This window comes from Eucalyptus grandis, chromosome 7 (genome assembly GCF_016545825.1).
Source record: "Eucalyptus grandis isolate ANBG69807.140 chromosome 7, ASM1654582v1, whole genome shotgun sequence".
NCBI lineage: Eukaryota > Viridiplantae > Streptophyta > Magnoliopsida > Myrtales > Myrtaceae > Eucalyptus > Eucalyptus grandis.
The window spans coordinates 58785501-58794247 of record NC_052618.1 but is presented as its reverse complement, the minus strand read 5'-3'; the positions used below and the strand labels follow the sequence as shown (position 1 = coordinate 58794247).

Here is an 8747-nt window from a genome sequence, read left to right as displayed (position 1 = left end):
ATTAGTAAAAGCACAATAAATTTAGGATTTTTGGAATAATTTTTCCGGACAGCTCCTTGCAGGGACGAGTCAGAAGCAGATTCGGCGAGGATCAGCAGCGGCGACCTTGGACCAACAAAAGCGGCAGTGAATTCAAGTGATATATCACGGAGGTTAGCTGGGGATGTGCTTGTGCGGTGCCCATCAGGCCTAACGATGGTCTCCTAGGATCCATAATGGTGTATTGAATATATGAGGTGCAATCCCAAGAGGAAAATCGCTTTAGCCAATTTTGATCAAAAAAATCATCCCACGACCAATGAAAAGAAATAGGAGAATAAGAAAAAAGACAAAGGGGAAAAAAGAGAGAGAGAGAGACAATTGAGAAAATTTAGAAATAATTTGGGAAAATTATCCACATCAACAATTTCAAAGAAAACTATATTGAAACATTTGAGAATGGGTGTGATATCCACAGACTCTTAATACAATTTTGTTAAACGAAAACAAAACCAAAATGGAACACATTCCATGTACGATGCAAGCCCTAAAGAACAAACAACTTCAAATCTTTCTCTGTGGTTCCCTCTCTTCACCAATTTTTTCTGCTTTTACATTCCTCTCCGCATCAATTTCTTCGTTAAAAGAGAAACAATAAAGTTCTCGAATTCCCATATAACTGAATATTTACATGCGCGCCCGTGTGAATCACCAAAGAAAGAGAGATGATGGAGAGAAAAGTGAGTCCTCAAGCATTAATCCACCATCTTCAAGCACTTGAAGGTCTATTTTGATGGGAGCAGAGAGCCAACAAGGAAGTGAGTGATGAGAGAGAGAGCTCTCTCGGGCTGATAGCTCGGCACCATATGCCCCGCCCTCGCACCGTCGCAAACGTCAAGTCTCCCTCGTACACTTGCACGTATCCTCCGACCTATATGCATTAAAGACAGTGCAGATTACTTTTCGTTCAGCAAATCGAGCCAATTAATCCATCTCTGAGGAGGGGATCCAAGACAAGAATAGTCGAGGTTATGTAACTTAAAGGGGTCGATGTAGCGAAAACAGATAAGCTGCCTCACCTCACCCCCGAGGAACCAAGGACGCCATGGGCTCTTTGTAGGGAGGCTCATCTTGCTAAGAGACCTCTGGGTCGACGTCACCGGCACTATCCCATCCGTATCGCCGCTGCATTTTCAATTATTCATTAGTCATACCACACTTCAATCACCCACAAAGGATTGCCAAAAGTCATCAATGACCCAACCCAAATTGGTCTTACATGATTTTATTATCGTCATGGATCCTTTACTTCTAAATTGGACAGTGCGGGACTAAAACATTTGTTTATGTAGTTACCTATACACCCAAACACGGAGTCCATTGGCCATGAACTCTTGGAGGAGAGGGACGATGGTTTTAGGGCTATCTCCCCACTTCTCGATAACATCATCGCCGCACGCTTCCCAGTCGTGATCGAGCTTCGTCACGTTGGCATGAAGAGCCTCTTGCACATCTTTTCTGTTCAGATATGCGTGCAGGTACTCCTCGCTACACGGGTCGAAGTTCTTGATCTGGCAAAACAAAACATCACGTTAGTTAAGGTTTTGCATATTATCTTTCAAAAGCGCAAAAAGTTCGAGTGGGAAAAAAAAAAAAAAAAAAAAAAAAGGGAAATGAATATGATCTCACGTTGGTCTTCTTGGGATGAGAAGTCAGGTTGGAAGAGAAGCACAGAGGAGCGTAGATGTTGTAAATGTCGATAGAAGAAACATCATCATCCGCTTCGTTCAAAGCCGAATTGCATTGGTCTACTTCATTGGTGACATTTGGTGAAAAGTCACAATACTTTTGAATTGCATACCATGTTTCATCAGATATCAATGCATGTGAAACAAGGTACTCGTACATGCCAATCTCGTCCGTTTCATCATTGATTACTGCGTTTCCAATCTGCATTCGTCCACATATATCCTCAGTTAAATCCAATCCTTTCATTTGTTTTCTCAATCTACATATGTCCAATGATTTAATAGATATTATGAGTCATGAAGAATGGCTTTAATGCACTGGATTGGTGCAAATCAATAATGGTTACTTGATAACAAGAGAATTACCTAGTTATGTTACATTCACTGAATCAAAATCCCACCCCCCCCAAAAGAAAAAAAAAAAGACAACGAGCACCACATATATAATAAGTTTTATGGCGCGATTACTTACATTACAGTACCTGTTACAGCAATGATAATGCAGCCACTCACGCTATCTACCTATTGACAGATGCAGGATTCGTCCCAAACATTGAGTAGAAGATAGTGGATAGTAACTCCAATGATGCAATCAAATTTACCAAAGACACCAGTTCTTCTCCTCATGACAGATAAAAAGATTTTTCTACATGTCGATGAGCTTTAATATGGAAAATAACTTTATACCCAAGATGTGCATGATGACTACTAGTTTTTTTCATTCATGGACAACACAAAAACACACGCAAGCTTAAAGCTTTTCCAATTGTGAATCTTCAGACTTTAGGTGTTTCTAATGATTTCAAAATTGAACATAGACAAAGACTATGCAATTCATGAAAACAACTTACTATAACCCCTTTGAGATTGATAAGGGTCTTGTTTGCCTTCTTGTTGTTGTATAGGATATTGTGAGCGAGCTGAGGCACATAATGCCCTGCGTAGCTCTCGCCTGAAATGTAAAAATCCCGATTCTTGTACTCGGGAAACCTCTCCAGCCAATTAAGTAAGAATACATAATTGTCCGCGGCTGTTTTGCTGTCTCCATTTGTGCGATAGTCCGATGTCGTGTTAGAATAAGAAAACCCGACACCAGCCGGAGACTCTAGGAACAACATGTTCGCAGCTGCCCTCATAAAACAAATGATTAATCACCTATCAGTGAAAAGGAACGGTGAAATATTTTCGGTTTTTTTTAAATACTTTACCAATATTCCATGCAAATTTATTTTTGAAGAGAGTCTTCCCGTCGCTGTGGACTCGAAACGGTCCGTGTTCCTGCGTTGCTCCATAACCGAGGGATGAGCAACCGGGACCTGAAAAAAAATAGCATAAATAGCTAAGTTCTACTGACTCAAACTAAATGGCAAATCACGATGATAACCTATATTAATTTGAAAGGCATATAGCGACGGTTGAGCGCAAAGCGCAAAGCACTTGCTTCGTTAAGCTATCAAAAGGTGACAGCTCGAAGTGTTTCAGAACTAATAAAAAGCCAACCACGACAATTAGAAACATGCTTAGTTCTCGAGACAAATTTATATTCATTATTTTATGGTAGCATTACTCATATCGATTGATCAAGTTTACGTTCAGCCTAGGATGACGCTAAAACTACCGTGCAATCAACATATAAAAGCCGTGATAAATTCTTAAATGAAGAGAATATTATACTTGCATTGGAGATCAAGTCAAACTGGGAGAACTGAATCATTCACCTCCGTTAAGCCATAGAAGAAGTGGCACCGAGTCCTTATTTTGTCCTGCTTCAGCAAAATAATAATAAAATGCTCGACCTGCGGATTTATCGACGGTGACATAACCACCATAGTGATCGAATTCAACTGGTGGTTGTCCAGGCAACCTTTTGATCCTATCTTTCTCCTTCAATCCTTCTTGATGATAAATCCTAGAATTGAGATTTCCATCGTGGTCACTCGCCTGAAAAAGGTTTGTGTCAATCCCAGACGTCCTGCGCTTCGCTTTGTATAGAGAATAAAGAGCCTCTCCTTGCTTCTTTCCGTGGATATGAACAAACGACGACAAGAAACATAAAAATAAAAGAAGAAGAGATGATCGTGCTTTAGGGTTTCTCTCCATTCTCTCTGCTCTCAGCTTCTTCCTCTTTGAGCCACGAGAGAGTGAGAGAGGGAAAGAGAAAGAGAGTTTAACGGTGGTTTTAATGTATAGAATTGAATTCGAATTAGCTTTATATACAGAAAATAGGAAGAAAGAGAAGATGGCAATTAGTGATTGAACGGAAATGTCTCAACAACCTGAGTAAGCTTGATTAGATCTAGGTAATAATATCCATGCTATTAAGAGTCCGTTTCTTTCGTGAAAAGTGAATTGTTTAGAAAACATTTTTTTAAAAGGAATTGCTTGTATAGCTAAAAATAATCAGTGAATAAAAAAATTCATTATAAACAATAATTATTTTTCAATATTTTCCTAGACGATGCAAAAAAATCTTTACTTGATCATCTTTATAAGTTATACAAGTACTTATTTTTAGAAAAATATTTTGCAGATGATGCATTTCCGCGAAACTAAAAAAAAACGTAAGCAATGAAAGTTATAGCTCTTAACATCATTGAATAAGTTTTTTTTTTATGACCACTAAATACACAAAACTTGATTAATTGGTCTAAGTCAAAAATAAATAATTATAGTAAGTAAGAATGACTTACTTAATTAATCAAGTGATAGAACATATGAAAAATAATCTTATTAACCATATTATCAAAACCTCTTGATGCTCATTATACCATGTTTAGTATGAAAACAAAAACTAATTAATTAATTTCACTTGTTATCTAATAACTTTAATATTTTCATTTTCATAACTTTTTAGCTTGTAATATTCATTATTTAAAACTTCTTTGATCGTCTACCAATGTTTATATACCTTGCTCCCCAAGGCCTTAAATTTATCACCTAGTATTACCAACCTTTTTGTGTGACTAGCCAACTTTTATCTGCTTATGTTATGCTCTAGCTAGTTTTGGTTGTCTAACTCTTGACAATAATTAATAGGCTTTTTATCTATCACTTACCAACTTTTCTACGGAGTTGTCACTATTATTTAACACTAGGCTCAAAATTTGGACCCAAACGTAAAGAAACTAATGACTTAGACCAAGCCTGAAATTCATCATCTTCAGATTTTGAGACGATATAATCAAAGTTAGATTTTGAGGCAATCATTTTCTTACCTCTTGAGTCTCCTTCTTCATTCAAACGTTCCACTTCATATAATGAAGTGTTCCCACGAGTTCGTGTATAGACAATGGTGCAATCCAAGTTTTACAAATGGATGTTTTGATATTGTTCCATTCCTTTAACAATCCACAAAGGATTTTGTTTACTTTCAAAGGATTTGACACCGATTGTCCTTGGTATGCTAGGCCATTGGTAGTATCAATGAATCTACTAAACATGTTAGTTACAGTTTCGTCTGACTTCATTTTGAATGATTCGTATTGTCCAAGAAGAATGTTTATATTTGTCTCTTAGAGTCGATCGATTTCCTTGTACTTAACATGTAACTTGTCCAATATTTCGTTTGCTGTTTCACAAGAAGAAATATGATTATATTCTGTATGAGGTAAACCGCAGTATAATGAATAAACTACTTTAGCATCTAATGCTTCTTTTTTAGATATATCCACATCAGACAAAGCTTCAATTTCGGGCTTTTTGCTATCTCCTTCCTTTTTGGAGGATGAAGCTTCAAGCCTTATTCCTTTAAGAACTACATCCCATTCCAAAGGATCCTTGGATTTGATGAATACTCTCATCTTGCTGTTCCAAATGTTGTAGTCCTTTCATCGAAGTATGGAGGCTTCGTGTTACTTCATCCTTCCATAAGTCTTGGTGCAATATTGCTAACCATTGTTAGATCATTAGCTCAGAAGTAATATATCACTTCAAAAATTGTGAGCAATTGAGCTTTGATACCAATTGTTAGGGCTAGAATTATCACCTACAGAGGGTGAAAAGGTGAATATGTGAAAATTAAAGATTGCAATAGGACGGTGTCTAATGATAAGGCATACAAAGCTCAAATCTTACCGGTGTGCAATATCCCATCACAAGAAGTAAATAAGAGTTTAGGGGATAGAAAATTGCATACAACAAGTTTATAGTAGTTCGGCTTTGATAAGCCTAAGTTCACTATCCTTGTTAACAGCCACATGGCTAGATTCCACTGGATGAATCTATCAGTGGTTACAAAAACTAAGTACTCTCGACTCAAGTAAGCATGATCAAATCTTCTGATTTCACACTCTAACAACCTCTAAGAGATTACAGCTTTGAGCTCACAAAGACGAACTTCAAATACAAAGATTTCTTTGAACTTTAGAATTAAAGACTTAGGAAGCTTCTCTCACTTGTCTCTCTGACTTCACGCCCTCTTAAACTCCTCACTATCCAAACTAATCATTGGACTTAGCCTTAGAGGATCATTCATCCAATCAACTCGTTGGATTTGAACTTTGTTGGAAGATTCGATTTCATGAAACTTGCCAAGAATGAAGTTTCCCTTTGATTTTGTCGCCCATACAACAAACTGGGTTTCCATAAGTTGAATCTCCTGTATAGAAAGAATATTTCGTCTTTTAATTGAATTAACTCGAGATTGCAATATTCCATCTTGAAGAGATTATGATCGTCAACTTTCCTTCTAGGTTAATCAATATGTGTAAGACAAGGAATCTACGCCAAACCACTAGCTGTTATACGAGGATATCCTTATATCATTGACTATGAATATCGAGGAAATGATCTTCTCACCGACAATGAATCTGATAAGTAACATGTCATTGTGTATCTCAGAATTTTCACCTAGAAAAACTTATTATCAGAAACATTAGTCAATTAGGAAAGGTTTTGTCAATCTTCAAAATGTTTCCATAACACTTTGATCATTACTAGATATGTTGACTTTGCGCAGAGGAGAGACTTTCATAGAAATGCTTAATATGGACAATATATACTTGTGCTGAAAGTTAAGCGAACTTGACTTTATTTCTTAAAACTGGCAATGACATTAGAGATTGCACGAATACGAGAGTAAAGAACACATAATACCTCCATTAAGCCATAGAAGAAGAGGAAGAGAATCCTTATTACGCGGCGCTTTGGCAAAGTAGTAGAAAAACAACAAACTGTTTCCTTATTACGAGAGTTAAGATCTCATAGGGTTTCGCGTTCGCACCTCGATGCAGTTCTCACCATCATCTGTTTCCTCTCCAAGTCTGAAGTGGTGTCCGATAACCGGCCACACTCGATCATTATCGAGTTCCTGCGCTTGATTCCGTCCTCTTTCGGCATCCGTTTTGACCGCAGTCCTTCAATGATACCATTGCTTCGTTCTCTACCAATCTCTTTATCACCTCGTGAAAGCTATGGAAATTGTCGTTAGATTACGCCACTGAGGTCACTGCATTTACCTAAATCTAAATGAGGCCCCCTTCATTAGCGGTCAGCTAGGCCATGGCGAGGCGGCCTCAATCGCGGCCCTCACTCAACCTCGCCTATGGTCATCTACAGCTCACCCACATCTAAGTGAGGCCAGCCAAGGGCTGTAACCCTCACTTACGGCCACCGAGGGCTTCACAGGCCTCACCTAATGACTTGCGTGCTCTGGCAACTATAGTGGGAAAAAAAAGGAAGGAAAAGGAAAGAAAAGGAAGAATAAAAGAAAAAAATTTAAAAACTTTAAAAAAAAAAATTGTCTACTTCAACGCTAGTCGTGCCATGTAAAATAACTAGCATCTACATCAGCAATGATCTAAATTACTCGGATAGACTAAATTGGTACCAATATGAAAAGCTTTAAAACTAAATTGGTCCAATTAAAAGGTTTCAAACTAAATTAATATCAATGCAATACGTTTATAACTTTTTTAGCACAATTCTCATGTGTGAAAATATTCAATTTTATTACTACAATTTACCAAACAATGGACTACATATGGCAAAATTCTTAAACTTCATATCATATCATATCATATTTAGTACTATCGTGACTAGAAATCTAATCGACCAAAAATGCAGCCAATGAGTTTAGTTTCCAACAGCTAATTCGGAGCTTAGAAAGGAAATTCCAGAAAAGCTATAAGCAGCATAGATGACAGGTGGAAGATGCGAAGCTATGAAGCAATGATGATGTGTTAAGGAAAAGGCAGGGTTTAGGGTTCAAGACTACCACCATGGGGGTAGAGAAAGGGCTCAACCGGAGACAGAGAGAGTTGGTAGTCCCAATATAACATGTACTTTTTAATTATAGATTAAAATTGCATGCGTTAATTTGTGTAACTTTATTCATGTAAGAATCCTATTAAGAAGGAATTCCATTTAGAAAATAAGAGTAAGGTGAATGAATTTGCCCGCAAAGAGAAAAAATAAATAAAACGAATCCATTACCATTGTTTCAAACTCATTTTTAAACATGATATAATCTTGAAGAACCAATTTCAAAGCGGGAATTACATTAAAAAATATACTTTTTTACAGGGAGACTTGTTGTGAGCTCCACAATTTCTTGATGTGTTTTGCTCAATGAGGTAAATTTAATTAATCTAGATAATACTCAATAACGAAAGCAAAGCCAAAATATGTAGTCTTAACACGTGAACGTTGTTAATACAATATTACAATTGTCTTTGTTAGAGATATATTTAGGATGTTCTATGATTCCGTGTATTATTATGCGATTCTGTTTATTCTCCTTAATTTATTCTTATTTGTACTTTAGATAGTTGTTATGTAAAACCTATAAATAGACACGTGTACTATTCATTAGTTAATGAACTGAATATTAATTTTCTCTTCATTCACACATCTCAACTTGGTATCAGAATCATTATTACCTGAAGTGCGTCCATTAAGTCTACTCCAAGGTGGCCACCACGACACCCACCCGCGTTGGCTACGTCTCTACCAATTCAACATCAAAACCGAAGCTTTGAGTTGCTGTTCAACACACTTCCGCTAATCATTTCAGAAAAAGGT

The 8747-nt window shown here is 37.1% G+C and overlaps 1 pseudogene; it reads right to left on the bottom strand.

Annotated features, from left to right (window-relative positions):
- Positions 1–764: 764 nt before the first annotated feature.
- LOC104455950 lies at positions 765–3827 on the bottom strand (annotated as a pseudogene).
- Between the last annotated feature and the right edge of the window lie 4920 nt (positions 3828–8747).